Source organism: Panthera onca, chromosome A1, assembly GCF_046562875.1.
Source record: "Panthera onca isolate mPanOnc1 chromosome A1, mPanOnc1 haplotype 2, whole genome shotgun sequence".
Classification (NCBI taxonomy): Eukaryota; Metazoa; Chordata; class Mammalia; order Carnivora; family Felidae; genus Panthera; species Panthera onca.
The window spans coordinates 225,245,430-225,261,348 of NC_138339.1; the positions used below are offsets into that span (position 1 = coordinate 225,245,430).

At 42.1% G+C, this 15,919-nt stretch overlaps 1 long non-coding RNA gene across 1 annotated transcript in view; it reads left to right on the top strand.

Annotated features, from left to right (window-relative positions):
- The window catches only part of LOC144613162 (uncharacterized), a 78,003-nt gene that overhangs the window by 31,012 nt on the left and 31,072 nt on the right, over positions 1-15,919 (top strand). The gene's annotated exons all lie outside the window — the stretch shown is intronic.

The following is a 15,919-nucleotide window of genomic DNA, read 5'->3' on the forward strand; positions in this document are numbered from 1 at the left end:
GACAGATGCAAATAAGAAAGTGTGCTAATCTTTAAGAAGCTCAGTGTCCTGGACAAGTCAGCCAAGTGTTGTAGCACTGTGAGATATTCTGTGTTAGGGGAATGCGCAGGTGGTATGAAAGTTCATGCACTGGGCACCTAATCCAGTTGGGATGTGGGGGGAAGGTTAAGGAAAGCATCTCAGGTAAGGTACCACCTTAGATATAACCTGAAAGAGTGAATTGAGTAAGATAAAGGATATGAAAGATTTCAATCCAGGAAAAAGAAGCATCATATGCCAAGATATAAAAGCAAGATGGTTTAGAACTTTCAGAGAGCTTCCAGTAGTTTAGTGTAATTGGAGAAAAGGGTGTGTGTGGAGGAGTAGGAGTAACCGTGATGAAAAACAAGTACTTGTTTTTTGAAAGATCAGGCTAAGGGTTATGTTAAAGATGGATTCGAAGAGATGAGGGAGGAAAAGAATACTGTGGAGTTAGAGGGACCGATTGAGAGGTCATCAGTAAATTCAGACAGGAAGCTAGGAATGCCTGAAAAAGTTAGAGGCTGTGGTAATAGAAAGGTAGTAGGAGGCAAATTCAGGAGCTATTTAGATGATTTCTGTTGACAGGTCAAACTTTCAGGCCTAAACTCCATCTTCCCATCCTTTCCCTCTGGTGCCTAAGGCTAGAAGCCCAGACACTGGCTTCTACTTCACAACCTCAGATCTGATGACTTGGTCTGCCTGTCTTTAATGTTACTCATGGGCTGCTCAGGCACCGCTGCCTCCTGTAGTTTATGATGTAAATCACCCCATTGAGCATATACTGTGTGCAAGCATTGTGCAGAGGGTAGGAAAATGAGTAAAACATAGTACTCACCCTCTGGAAGTTGAGTGGGAGGGGGAGACAGATGGGCGAACTGATAAACTCCATAAAGTACATCATGGCAACGGTATAAGAGACTGAGTAATAGAAAGTAGGTGCTCAGTAAATATTTGTGACTTCAAGGAATAAAAAAAAGTGCCATTGGAATATGAAGGAGAGATGCCAGACTCTGCTTGGGGAAGGCTAGAGAAGGCTTCACTCTGCTTGGGGAAGCTAGAGAAGCCAGACTCTGGCTTGGGGAAGCCAGAGAAGAACTGGGTCCTGAAGAATGCCTATGTAGCTGCCAGTGAGTGTAGGATGGCATTCAACTAAGACATGCATAGTCAGCTATGAAATTATTTTTCTTTTTAGAAATCTAGCTTAGGTCCACAGCTATACTCTGTTACCTAAATTCAGCCTTCTGATTAGTCAGGAAGGAAATGATTTCATTCTGAAGGCAGAGACATAAATAATCACAGAAAACCAAAAATATAAACGCTATTTATTCTGGTTCTTCTGTTAATATATAATTAACATTTAAAATAACAATCCAGGGGGAAACTAATTCTAATATTTGAAATGATTGAGGAAACAGATTGAGGAGAGTCTAGGAAAGGCCTCTGTCTTCTTTAAGGATCTGATGAACAGGACTTTAAGAGTTCAACCAAGAATCCCAAGTTTCATTTAATTCCACATCAGCCATATCTTTCCTAAGTGAGTCAAAAGTATTAAAACAGGCACTAAACATCAGTAGCCCTGAAATGGTGCCATTCAAAGTCATGGAAATGGTTTGTAGGCATCATGGCCACATGAACTGAGCCCAGGCTAGCAGATGACATAAAGGAGTTAGAGATGACCAAAGCTCAGTGGTTCCACAGCCATGAGCTCCCACATTATTTTTCTTTAGCTTCTTACCGCACTTAACATAGAGCTCAGATTCCAAACCAACTGCATCTCTCTGAGAAAGTGGTAAAAGCCAGCCAGAGGCAAACATTTCATTTTGGTTAACATTGAATGAAGTTATAGAAGCTTCTCTCTGACTCATCCAGCTATAGACTTGCGTTTACTAAAGATGTAATGTGAGAACTGGGTTTGTAGTAAGAATGTTAGTAACTAGTCCTCCAGCTGCTGACATTTAACCAGAGGTAAACCATTGTGGCCTCAGAGCTAAAGGACAGGTACACACTCTACAGTCAAGGCCTAGTAAGTATTTAGGTCTACTACTTGCTTTGCCCTTTCCTAGATTATGTAGGGAATACAGAAAGAAGTGTAAGATGTATTTCCAAAGAGGCCTCAGCAAAGAACAGTTAAGTGTGCCATCTCCTTTCCAAATATTACCTAGTTTTGACTTTGTCTGCCACTGGCAGGAAGAGTGTCCAACAGGGACTGGAAGAGCTGGAGAACTTTCTGGAAGGTGTAGAGCTTATCCTGGTCTTGGAGGGATGGAGAAGGAGTTGGGAGGGGGATGGAGGGGGAAGGAAAGCATTCCAACTGGTAGGGAAATGGGGACAGGACAGGGTAGGCATGGGTCAGAGATGAGAAGGCGCTGAACGGGAAGAAGATGGTTCTGTTCAAGAGGAGGGTGCCTTGGAGTGCAGGAGTATAAGTAGTATAAGTAGGAGTGGAGCCAAATTCTGAAGATCTCAAAACTGCACAAAGGAATTAAGACTTAACATGGCAGACAATAGGAGCCATTGTAGGTTCTTCAACAGGGCCTCAACATGGTAAATTATGCTTGTGTCTGGAAGATTGATCTGGCAGCATAGTAGAGAATAAACAACACCTGGGAGAAAGCAGTCTGCAGACTGTAGTTGGGTTTTGAAGTTATTGCAGTTATTCAATTCCAGTTGACCACATGGTAACAATGGGAATGGGGAGGAAAGGAGATTCGTTTACGACCTTTCGTTATCCAGATATTACTTCTTGCAAACATTAGTAGTGGTTGGGGGGCATTGGAGAAAATTGGTGTCTCATTAGGAATCTCGGAGAACAACTAAACAAGTTTATCCACTGAACAGTTTGGGAAGATAACACGATTCTCCAGTGTTCTATAACCTGCATCGTTCGAAAATGGTTGGCTTGCATTCCTGTCAGTGGAAACCTAGGCAGGGAGCATAGAAGTCAATATGAGTGGAAATGCAGACTTTCCAAGGTAGAGAACAAAATTCAAATCCAAAGGGAAAGGAGGTGGCTGGCATTTTTGTGACAGAGAGCCGCAAGTCACAGAATCTGCTCTTACCTGGGGGCCATGGTCCGAGTGCTGTCTCACATGGTATTTGAAGGATATGAATAGAAAAGATAAACTCTGCTAGGCAGTATCTAAATTCTCTATACATTTACATTTCTACTGACATAGCCATAGGATTGCAGGCCTGTATGGTTATATTTTTTAGAGTTTCTTAACACCTTTTCTTCCTATGGCCTTTGTCCTTACTCACTGGATAAACACCAACTTAGAAGAGCAGATGTCCACGTTTCATTCTTGTTTTTATGCATCCCAACTTTTTTTTTCTTTTTATCCATGAACATACCCTATAGTATAGAAGCATGAGAATATTCATATTTAAAAATAACTTAATTTCTACAATGCTCAATAACCTATTTCCTTTTTCAAGCATAGTATTAAACTATCAACAGTGAAAGGCTTATGTCACTCTTGGTGAAAAATCAAGAGAAGGCAATTTTAGCATGCCTACTACAAAATTGCTGTAGATTACCAAAATTCGACTTGATCAATAGACTTTTTTTAAATAGAATTTTCTAACTGAAATTAGGGAACGCCGATGAACTCTATTTTGATAGCACCCTTAATATAACTTCCTTCCTTTTGCCCACAAACATTTGAGTGTCTCCTCTATTCAAGCACCATGCTTATCATTGGTGATGCCAGTTTGAAAGGAAGATGTGATGTCTCTCATGTCCAGGGCTGATCTCAATCATCTGCACTCTGGATCTCATTTTGCCCCATCTTCTCTGGGGTCCTTCAAGTATTAATTAATTAAATACTTCAGTCATTAAAAAACATTTCTGAGACTTTGTACACAGCCCTCTGCTAGGTCTGGAGTGTGCCACCCAGTGGGAGAAACCTGTGTTGGAGGAGGTCATCATGAGGAGGGTATGACCTTTGGTTGACCTGAGAGTTGGACCCATGTAATCATAGGACCCTAACTTTGTCTGTCCATGGAGTGTGCATTCCACTTGCCTTCCCTGTACTAGAAGCTGCCTAAAGGACACAGCCTTGAGATAATAAGGTGTTGTTGAGACCATCTGGATGGTATATGTGACTGAACCCAGCTAAGGCTTCTGTATAAACTTTTAAGATTCTGGCAGGCAGGTGTGGAGATCTACTCATCTGTAGCCTCTACAACAAGCTTCATATGTTCCCTTACTTGCTTCTTATTGCTTATGAAAACAGCTACCTACCAATCTGGAATGGTCTGCCTCTTTCTTTGGTCTTTTCTTGTCCTTCCTGTATGGGGGCCAGTTTGCAAATCAACAGATTACCTCCTTTCTGGTCCATCTTCCCTGTCTCCACCTCAGCAGGCTCCTCCTCAGCCCATAACTCAACCATCCCCCCTCCCCCCCCCATATGAGACGTAAATATCTATGCAGCCCTCTTTTAACATCTGCTTCTACTTTGTAGTCCTTATTTCATAACACAGTGTTCTCCTGTTCCTGTTTTTGCACTTCATACAATTCCATCATAGCCTTTTTGGTGAATTCTTCTTCTTAGGCAGTGTTTTCATTGTTGTTTTGTTTTGTTTTGTTTTTAAGCCCAAATTTCAGTCCCCAGCCTTTTCTCTACTGGATTTGTACCTAATCCCTAAGGATCTCATTCATGGCTTTAGCCCTGAATTCCCCTGAACTCCAGACCCATATTTCTAGCTGTCATCTCAGGAGCAGAGACATCAAAATGGGGATCTCCAAATTCCTTATGTCTAACCATGCAAATCTCCTTCCCATACTCTTATTTCTTATGTCAGTTAATAATATTATCCACTCAGTTACATGGGCCTGCCTCCTTCTCTGGCTTCTCTTGCTCTTACCACATTGCTTTGCAGCAAGTTCCCAGAAGAATAATCTTGGAAAGAAGATCTCTCTGAACATCTCTTTTTGTGACAGACAGAGCTAATAATCCCAACCGCATGGAGTTATCATGAAGATTAAATGAAATGGTACATAACATTTTATATACTACCTGACCTATAGCAGACACTCAACATATATTTGTTCTTTCTTTTTCTTTTTTCCTCTCCTTCTCTTCTCATCAGACCACGAGCAACCTGAGGACAGGGTCCGTACCTTCCTTATTTCTGATGAGGAGTAATTGATTAGTGAATCACAGAACCTATGTAACAAGGACCTAAAAAATGGACCCTCTAATTCTGTGTTTAAAAATCTTTGAGGCTGCCAGCCTTTCAACCTTCTGTATTCCTGCTGTTGGAAGTACAAAGAAGTTCAAATTTAGAATAAACTCTATATGGTCATTGCAGTAAACATTCGTTAACGGTTTTACTTAGGGTATGTTTTCACATGGATTGGGAACAGACCTGTACAACCTATATAAATGCACCCAGAACACAATGTGCAGCCCACATTTCTAACATTCACCAAAGTTCTCAAATCTACATATTGTGTGAGCCAAGGGATTTCATATCCTTAATTTTAACAGAGTCTCATATTTTCATCAATTTGCATTACTTCGGATGCCAAGGTATAAATTATTTTTGGTAAAATATCATTTTCCTGTGGGGAAAAAATCAGCACTGAGCACTAAGAACATATTTCCCTCACAAGGAATTATTTATTGTATTTTAGCATTCAGTATGACAATGTGGAAAAGTGTGGCTGAATTGTGACTTTGTGCTGAAAAAAAAAAATGATTCTAGATACCTGCAGCTTATAAGCAGATATTTTCTGATTATGTAGAGATCTGTCTATTGAGTGTTTTCCTAACTCAATTGTTGTGTGGTATGTAGTGCCTCATTGTGTTCAATTGCTTTGAGCAAAAAGGTCCACTTGTTTAAGAAGGCAGGTTGAAAGCTGGTGAGTCATAGAGATTCCTTTGATAAAGAACAAGTGGGTCCAAGAGAATTAGTGACAGTTGGGGGCACACACAGTCTACAGCAAGGGCATGGAGGGGAGTGTATAATAGTTCTCTAGTCTCAAAAGAAGCTAAAAGGAATAGGTCCTACCTTGGGCAGCTCACAGGTCAGGAAAGTGCAAACACTGAAAAGCCCTGAGCTTTATGCAGTTAAATGACTTGGAAAAGCCATTTAAGCTTAATTTTTTTTTCTCTTGTTTTCACTGGTTTTATGAGGTATTATATAGCTTTTTTTTTTTTTTTTTTTTTTTTGAGAGAGAGAGTGTGTGAGCAGGGAAGAGGGGCAGAAGTAGAGAGAGCGTAAGAGAATCTTAAGCAGGCTCCATGTTTAGCTCAGAGCCTGATATGGGGCTCAATCTCACAACCATGAGATCATGACCTGAGCTGAAATCAGGAGTCTGACACTTCAATGAATGAGCCACCCAGGCACCCCTAAAAAAACATTTAAAGGGAATTTTATTTGGTTTGTTACTCTCAGTGAATTCTGTATGGAAATATTAATGTGTGTGAGGAAAATTTAATTCTCTTTTCTTAGATTATCACTCATTTATTTGTGGACCCTTTATTGAAGGTATCTTATGTGCCAGGCCCAGGGCTGTGAGGATAACTTGCAGCTTTGCCTGCAAGGAGCTCTGTGTATCGTGTGTGAGGGGAGACACATGAACCAGCACAGTGATGGGTGCTGTGTATTCCACCAACACGGGAACAGGGACAGTATGAAACCCATAGGGGATGACTGACCCCTCCTGGGAGGGTCACAGAAGTCCCCTGGAGGACCTGACATCTAAGTGAAAAGGTATATATTTATAAGCATATATTTATGTATATATTTTGGCCAGACATCTGTGCAAAGATCTGGGGAAGAGACAGAGAGAAAGAGAGAGACAGAGATTGATTGAGACTATAAGTCTTTCCTTCCATATTAATGTGGGTGGAGCATGTGGGCAGGACTGAGTGGGAGGACCCAGAGAGAAGGCTGGGATAGTAAGAAATAAGGAACTGAAGGGCCATGCCTGAAGGCCTTATAACCAGTAGAGAAAATTCATCTTTATTCTGCATTTAGTGGAGAGTCACTGAAGGATGGTAAATGATGGATCAGATTCGCATTTTCTTAGGATGACTTTGGCTGCAGATTGTAGGATAGATTGGAGGAGAGTGAGAGAGAAAGCTGGAAGACCAGTGAAGGATTGGAGAAAAGTGGCCTGAAAGACAACAGTGGATAAAGGGAGATGTGGCTGAATTCAAGATCTTAGTAGGTCTGATGGTCAGGATTCTGTGAGTGTTAGAGTGCCAGTGAGGCCTTAGGAGGAGTCAGCACGGCAGATACAAGAGAGAGGCAGGTTGGGGGGGGGGGGGGCATTGGCAGGAAAATGAGAAATTTAGTTTTAGATATGCTGAGTTTGGGTCAGGAGGCAGTTGGATTATGGGTTGGCTGAGAGTTGTCAGGAGGAAAACGGAAATGAATTCCATGAGAATGGATGTGATTGTGTAGAATGAAAAGAAGAAAATACCAATGGCAAATATCTGGTGGACACTAACATTTAAAAGACGAGTCAAGACAAGAGATGCAGAGAAAGGTATTGGAAAGCAGTGGCCAGAGGAATGCCTGGGGAACATGGGGTAATAAAGCATGGGGAAGAGAGAGTTTTGAGGTAGGGACGCTCCACAGTGTGTCAGTGTTGCAGGCAATTCAGACAAGGGAGCAACTGAGATGTGTCCACTGGATTTAATGACAAAAAAAGCTGGTGACTGTCAAAGAGCACAATGATTTCAGTCAAAGGTTGTGTGTGTGTGTGTGTGTGTGTGTGTGTGTGCAGAAAGCAGGCTGCAGTAGGTAGAGAAGTGAACGAAGCTGAGGGAGTAAGTGGAGGAAACCCTTTCAATAAAGTCTAGATCACAAGAGGAAGAGAGTAAGAGCCAAGATCCCATTGCTGCCTTGGACAATTTGCATTCACTCACTCAAGTGCCCTCCTAAGGACCAGCCTTTATCGACCGGATACTTTCTCTCCACAATTGCTTTGCCTGTTCCTGGCAGCCTTCACCTCCCCTGACTTCCTGAGCTGTTCTCCTAAGGTCTTGTCATTTTTCTTACTTGCCCTCTCCCTCCCAAGTCAAGTTAGGACAAGGGAGGCCCATCCAGAGAACAACAGGGTGTGTTATAAGGAAATGAGGACTTTTAAAAACGCTACTCTTCATATATGATGACATTCTTTGACTAAATTATTGTGTTGAATTTGAGATACTGAATGTGGCATTAATGTAGGAAGAAAAGAGTGCTATTAAAATTAGAGTGAAATATTCTTACATATTTTAGTTATACTTTAGAACAGAAGTACTACTAAAAGTAAGAAAAAGCCATTTTGTCACCAAAGCAAATATGATCATTCTAAATGTTTGTTGTTGTTGTTGTTGTTATTATTATTATTATTATTATTATTTTATGATGAGACAGTGAGCTGTGTCACAAATGATTGGAACATGAGTACTGATATCATAAATCAGTTTCCTTCAGTGCTTTCTCATCATGGCAGTGTAATTGTAAATCAGATCTTATGGAGAAGCTTTTTGTAGATTGGAGCATAAATGCCCCCTGGACCTTAGTTTTGCTGGGATTACAAGTCAGGATAGTTTTAAGCAGCCCAGGGTGCAGAAAAACAAACTAGCAGATGTTGCTAATTCTGAGCACAAGGTAGACAAGTCCCTAAATGAGAGAGCTGCTCGTTCCTGGGGAAAGGTGAAGAAGCCAGTGGAATCTCTGGAGAAGAGGAAACTTTGGAGTTAATGAAGGATAGCATCAGAAGGAAGGGGGAGAGAGGAAGGGGGAGAAAACACATTATTCTCGCAAGTTGGAGAGGACCCAAACTAGGAGGCAGCAAAATCTCTAAAGGGAGAAAGGAATTCAGGCAGAACTGTGGATTTCATTCAGCCTTGGAAACAGTGTAAGATAAATTGCCTGTATGGTCACTGAAGCAAAGAGTACAAATAAGCTAGAAATATTTTGCTATTTATATGGAACGGCTGATTGAGAGCTGCAGTAGGACAGACAGAAAAGTTTAAAGTCTCATAAATGTTGGGTTTACTGAGCCAAATAGAATCCTTTTTCCTGTTCAGCCATTTATTCGATTCTTTGGCTTAATCCTACTTTCCTCGTGTCCTCATGAACATGTTCATGGCATATGGTATGCCCTGCTTTATCAAAAGTTCTCAATTCAAAAACTCAGTGATCCAAGCTGTGGTTACATATCTTCCAGTCTGACTTCTTTCCGCTCACTTTTCTAAGCAAGTGAATATTTGTTATAGCTTCTATGATGAAATAGAACATTGGAAAGCCTTCCAATTCAAGTAGTTTCCATAGAGTTTTTAGATGGTGCCTGTGAAATCACTGGGGATCAGTTCTCCTCACAGGCTTAAGGGCTCTAAAGGTGTTCTTCTGGGAGCAGAGGGAATTTGTTTCTGCGCGGTTGGTCTGTCTTTCACTCCCTCATTCATTCTACAAATGTTACTAAGTCATCCTATGTGCCAAGAACTGGGGGGAAAATAAGACTTTAAGGTTTGCAAAGCACTTTCAAATGTATTATTATTCCAACTTTAAAATAAACGTGTGAAGCATATGATCATGTCATTCCCCTGGTTAGGAGCGCCCAGCAGCAATCCCCTGCTGTAGAATAATGCCTGAACCTAATGTGGCATTAGGTTTAAGCACTGGCTGTCCAGCGCTGTCTTCCGCCAGTCTCTGGAAGAGCCATAACTAGCAATTTTGTCATCCCAGGGTCATCAGTGAGGCTCACCCTCAGACCCTCAGAGATAGAGGTGTATGGGGTAAGATGGAAAGGACGAGTGACCTTCTCATGCAAGCCCTTTGTCCTTGATCTTGGATTTCAGGTTCTCTCTCTCAGCCCTGCAAAAGTGCCCCAGTGGGTATCTAGCTACAGGCTGTGAAGTGCTATTCAGACACCAGGACACCAAGAATTAAGATGTTGTGCCGGGAGTGGAGGGCGGAGACATTTTGAAAGGTGGTCCTGTGGTACTGTGCCTTCCTTCCTGTGTGTTATGTGCTAACAACATGGGCTACCGTGTGGTTCCTCAGACATGCTAAGCCCTCTCAGACCTCCATGCCTTTGGACTTGGTGTTGCTGCTAGAGTGCTTCCTTCAGCATTCCATATAGCAAACAGCTGGCTCAAGCATCCTCCACTTGGGAACAGACTTCCTTCTTCGTGTGTCTGCTGTACCTTATATTTACTTCCATTAGAGCTAATTTTATAGTTAGTAAGTTCTAATAGCAGTCTGTTCCCACTTCTAGCCAAGTAGCTGAGGCTGGGTTGGCATGACACCCGTGTGCATTCATTTCTATTAAGTGAAAATAATCACCACAATATTTGGAATTGGATAGCAAAAGCAAGTGGTTAATATCATTTTCAACTCTCCAGCCAGTTGTTTTCATGCATATATCCTCTGTGCAAGTAAGGAGAGCATGTTAGACCACATCAGCAGATGGAAGACAGAGCAAGAAGTCAATTCAATGTGTGAGGAAATCTTTTTTTTTTCTGTTCCTTTTTTTCCCCCACATAAATCTGTGAAAGCTTTGTTTGGTTTATGGTTTTATGTTGGCTGACTCTGAGTGATTGAAATCATGGGGTTCAACATTTTTACTCTGTAATCTTCAGATGATTGTCTTTTGGGTTATAATTTAATTTGGGGGGGAAAGGGCACAAAAAGTTCCTCTTTGCAACTCAAATAGCATCTTCTCAGAAAAATCACCTTTTCTACCCCTCTCTAAACTTTCAGTCACATTTAATTCTTTCTATCCCATTTTCCCACTTTGTTTTTTCTCCTGTTCACTTAAATTATCAAACCTGTTATGTATTTGACTTATTTATTTTGTTACTGTCTGTCCTCCACTAGAATGTCAACTTCTTGAAGGGTTTTTGTCTGTTTTGTTTGCTCTTGAATCCCAAGACCAAAAAACAATGCCTGGCGTATATAATAGATGATCAATAAATATTTGCTAAATGAATTAACACCTCTTCCTTTCATCTGAAATGAATCTACTGCAAGGAGGGTTTCCCTGTGCATCTTGCATGTATGTTCCCATGCTGCCATGCTGCCCATGGAACTGAGATGTCTTTCTGTCCAGACTCCAGAAGCAGGGCCCTTGCTCCGTATCTACAGGGTCAGCCTCAGGCATGTCAATGACAAAAGGGACTGTGTGGGACCTGGTGCCATAGTTAGGTAAGAGAGCAATAGCCTATGATCTTTTCTCCATTTTTAGCAAGTACGTGTTTATACTGGTCTGGGACATATTATATAAAGTTTAACATTTGGTTATTTATTTATTTATTCCTCCTCAACCTGCCTTTGTGAGTAAACAGTTTCCCAAATATTTCTATTAAAAATTACTATTTCTGAATGAAAGGAAGGGAGGAGTAAAGCATAATGATGAAGTTGTAGAACTTAAAACCTGATTTCCTTTTAGTGGAAGCCCTGATTCTGCCACTCACTAGCTTTATGACCTTCCTCAGTTTCCACATCTGTAAAATGGGAATGTTAATTGTACCTATTTTATGGAGTGTTGTGAGTGAACACATAAAGCACTTAAAAGATTGTCTTACAATGACTAATAAATGTTGGCAATTAATATTATTATCAGTAGTATTCCTGCTTGAATAACGGTCTTGAGCTAAGTTTACTTTTATTACTAATGGTAGGCATGTCTAGATACTTTTAATTTTATTACAACTGATATTATAGTAAATGAATCTGGCATTTTATTAACCAGAGTTCCCTGTGGACTGGTATAAGAATGATGTTTATAATGATATGTCTGGGTCACTGGGAAATCTTGACTTATCTTCTGAATTCTCAGGGTAACTACAGCTCTGGGGTCAAGTGGATTTTAATGTTTGTTTTATTTTTGAGAGAGAGAGAGACAGAGCGTGAGCAGGGGAGGGACAGAGAGAAAGGGAGACACAGAATCCGAAGCAGGCTCCAGGCTCTGAGCTGTCAGCACAGAGCCCAACACTGGTCTTGAACTCATTAACCTTGATATCATGACCTAAGGTGAAGTCAGATGGCCAACCGACTGAGCTACCCAAGCACCCCTGAAGTGGATTGTATTATAAAAAGCAACTAGAAACTGCTTTTATGAAATGTAGTAATCCAGAAGTAGCAATGTGCAAAAATTCTTCAGTAAGTTTACATTCTTGAATGCAAGGGATAAGTGGCACAAAGACTACCCTAACAGTAAGGAAACAAAGACAGTTTGGGAACCAACAGTATGCTGTGTGGCTGAGCAGCTCATACCGGGAGTCCAGAGGTGCTGCTTAACTGGGCCAACACTGGATGATTTGGGCAAATGTGCAGAGGCCTTAGTGTTGCTTGACTCTTCCCAATCTGATTTTCCTAAATCATCCATCTGATTGCAACCCCAAATCCCTCCAGCATATTTACTATGCTTCATAAATCAGATGGTGCTCACCAGCAGTCTTTGTTCTTGATCTGTCTCTCCCCCATTATTGCTTACATTATGACACATTACTCTGTCCCTAACATGCACAGTCCTTGGGAAGGGGAAAGGCTGAATAAGTAAGTACGTTGTTGAGAGAAACTGCTGTGCAACTTCTTCCGTTCATGGATCTTCACTGAGGTCACAGGGAGATTTAGATAGGGGTTAGGTGAAGGCAGTACAGTGGACTGCTTAAAGTCTTTTTTTTTTTTTAATTTTTTTTTTCAACGTTTTTTATTTATTTTTGGGACAGAGAGAGACAGAGCATGAACGGGGGAGGGGCAGAGAGAGAGGGAGACACAGAATCGGAAACAGGCTCCAGGCTCCGAGCCATCAGCCCAGAGCCTGACGCGGGGCTCGAACTCACGGACCGCGAGATCGTGACCTGGCTGAAGTCGGACGCTTAACCGACTGGGCCACCCAGGCGCCCCAAAGTCTTAAACACTGCTTAAAGATAAGACTGGAAGAGGGATCGAATTCATGAAGGCAAGGAGAGTAGATGGTAAGCAGAAAAAAATGGGAAAAGTTGAACCTTCAGGGACCAAAAGTTCTAAATGATGTTTGCTTGGTATTTGCATCTGTAATATTACCACGTAGAAAGCAATGTAGCGTTAGACAGTTTACATACAGTTTCTCCTTATCCTCACAACCCATAAGGAAATGACTCTTCTCTTTAGGTTACCAAGGTTTGGAGACTCAGGAAGATTGCCTGTGGTCATGAAGGTAGTCTTTAGGACTTGGGGATTTGAACAAAACTCTGAATATACACCCTGAGTTCTATGGCACGTAGACTTAGTTAAACAGGGCAGGCAGATAACTGAGGAGAAACTTTTCAAAAATGTCAACTATTCACGAGACGCTAGAATCATAAGGGTTAAGCCATAGAGTGCATAAAGAATGACAGCTTTTTCGGGAATGGAATTTTGAAAGGAGCAAAACTTTAAATGCTTTAATGCTTCAACTTTACTCCAGTATTAGAATATTAATTATTTTATTGGAACATTAGTCACACATCATGTTGAAGATACTGGAATAAGAGATACCATGGACTGAAAATGATTGAAAGAACGTCAGCGAGGGCCAAATGCGGACAAGTGAGGAGAGGAGGGAAACGGTAGGAGTGCGTATGCGTGTGCGTGTAAAAGAGACAGAAAGATGGGAGGAGTGAGGGAGATGAGTATGTGGTGGAGGAGGAGGGGAAGGGAGTTGTGTGCTGACACTAATTCTAAGCTAAGACCGTTTCCATGGCTAGAAGATGAACAGATATGATATTTGTAGCTGGGAGAACAACTCTCCACCCACTCGCATACCCCACCCAGGTTGGATCTGAATAAGGCTTTTTGTCCATCTCTAGTCTATTTTCCACAAAACAGCTAGTGTAATATTTCTTAAATGTAAAGTTAGTTATTTAACAGCTCTGCTTAAAATCCTTCTGTGGATTCCCACTGCACTCAGAATAAAACCTAAACTCTTACTATAACCTACCAGGCCCTACATAATCTGCCCTTACCCACCTTCAACTCACTGCTCTGCACCACAGCACTCTGACTTCTCTACGCCAATAAGCGGAGAACTTTCCTGCCACAGGGCCTTTGTACATGCTACTCCTGTTTTTTTTTTTAATTATTTTTTTTAATGTTTTTATTTATTTTTGAGACAGAGAGAGACAGAGCATGAGCAGGGGAGGGGTAGAGAGAGAGGAAGACACAGAATCCGAAGCAGGCTCCAGGCTCTGAGCTGTCAGCACAGAGCCCGATGTGGGGCTTGAACCCACAGATGGTGAGATCATGACCTGAGCCGAAGTCAGACGCTCAACCGACTGAGCCACCCAGGCACCCCCATGCTACTCCTTTTGAGAGAATATTCTTCCCAACACACTTCAGTACTTACATATGATCTCATCAAAAAGGCTCTCCCTGACCACCGTATTTTAAGGGACTTTACCTTGTTGTCTGTCATTCCACCATTTTATTCTCTTCATAGTGCTAATTGCAGTTGTAAATATGCATATTTTTTGTTCTTTTGTTTTGTGTCTTTCTCAGTAGATTGTAAGCTTCACAAGGGCAGGAACTGTATCTATTTGCTATGTCTAGTGACAAGGGCCTTCTGTCTCCTTACAGTGTTCAGGATGGCAAAGACCCTACTTCAGAAGGGCTCTTACCTGCATATATAGAAAAGCAGTCAGTACTTGCAATGGTTTGATAAGGTCTTCATATAGTCAAATGTGACTACAGGGATCAGTGAGCTCTGTTGCAATAAAAAGGAGCATTACTAGCAATTCTCTCTTTTAAAAGGGTGGATGTGTAGACACAGATTTAAAAGAGAAGGATGAGCATGGGGCACTACTGTACTCTGCTTGACATTGAAGGCAGGGTTAAATTGAGGTTGATGGACTTTGAGAACTGAGGTGCACATTGAGATATGTTGTTTGTTCATAGGAGGGCTGTGTGTGGAAGAGAACATATGCGTGGGATTCTCTGTGTGTATGAGTCTGTGCACACACACAGACACGTGTGGGATTCTAAGAGCTGCCCACTGGATAACTAGAAGGAAAGAGAAGCAGTTGTTCTCTCACAGATGGAGAGATTCTGAGGAGAGCTGGTCCTGGGAGGCTCTGAGCCTCCCTTCCACTCTTCCCCCACAGCCTGCCTTCCCTCCAACACCCACCATACCCCTCCACACACAGCCTTGGCATCCTATCCTGAGCAACTCAGGCTCTGGGGAATGTGGTACTGGGGGCTTGGGTCTGTGTGCTGCACCAGTGGGGATGGGTCCTAGAGGACTTTGCAAACCAGAGCGGGACCTGGCAATGGCTTGAAGTGGCAGCCTCTCCAGGAAAGGCAGACCTGAAGCAGAGCCAACTCTAGAAACTGGCATTTCTCCTTGAGAATGTTTCATTTTTCAGTTGTGTCATTGTTTTCCTTTGGATTGTGAGAATACAATGTAAAATGTTTTCTCTCATTTTATAAATCCTGTCAGTTAGCCCTCAGACGTCTGCCATCGTCTGTTATATGCACATGGTCTTATGAAAATGGTGTTGTGGGGAAGAAGGGATGTGACCTTCCTCACGTCCCTCTTGCATTGAGCCCAGTACGATGGCCATAGCTTTCCACTGAGGAGGGTGGCCTGGAGTTCAAACCCTTGCAGGAAAGTGAGTAGGTTTGGGGTGGGGGTGCTTTAAGCTGTGCATAGGAGGGCAACTTAGCTTGGAGATACAGCAGTTGTTTCAGGCAGTAAATGAGAGGTGAGAGCTCTTGACCTCCGCAAATACACTAGGGCAATTATGTGACCCTTCCTTTGCCACCATGTGTCCCACTGATCACAAGCATCACCCAGGGCCCTTCTTACAAATACCAGTTTTCTGGCTCCGCTCCTGAGGTCTGGGCTGTGGCCTGGAAACCAGGGTATTTTCCAAGTGTCTAGGTGAATCTTCTGACCAGGGAAGTGTGCGACTCACTGGCCCAAGGGTGG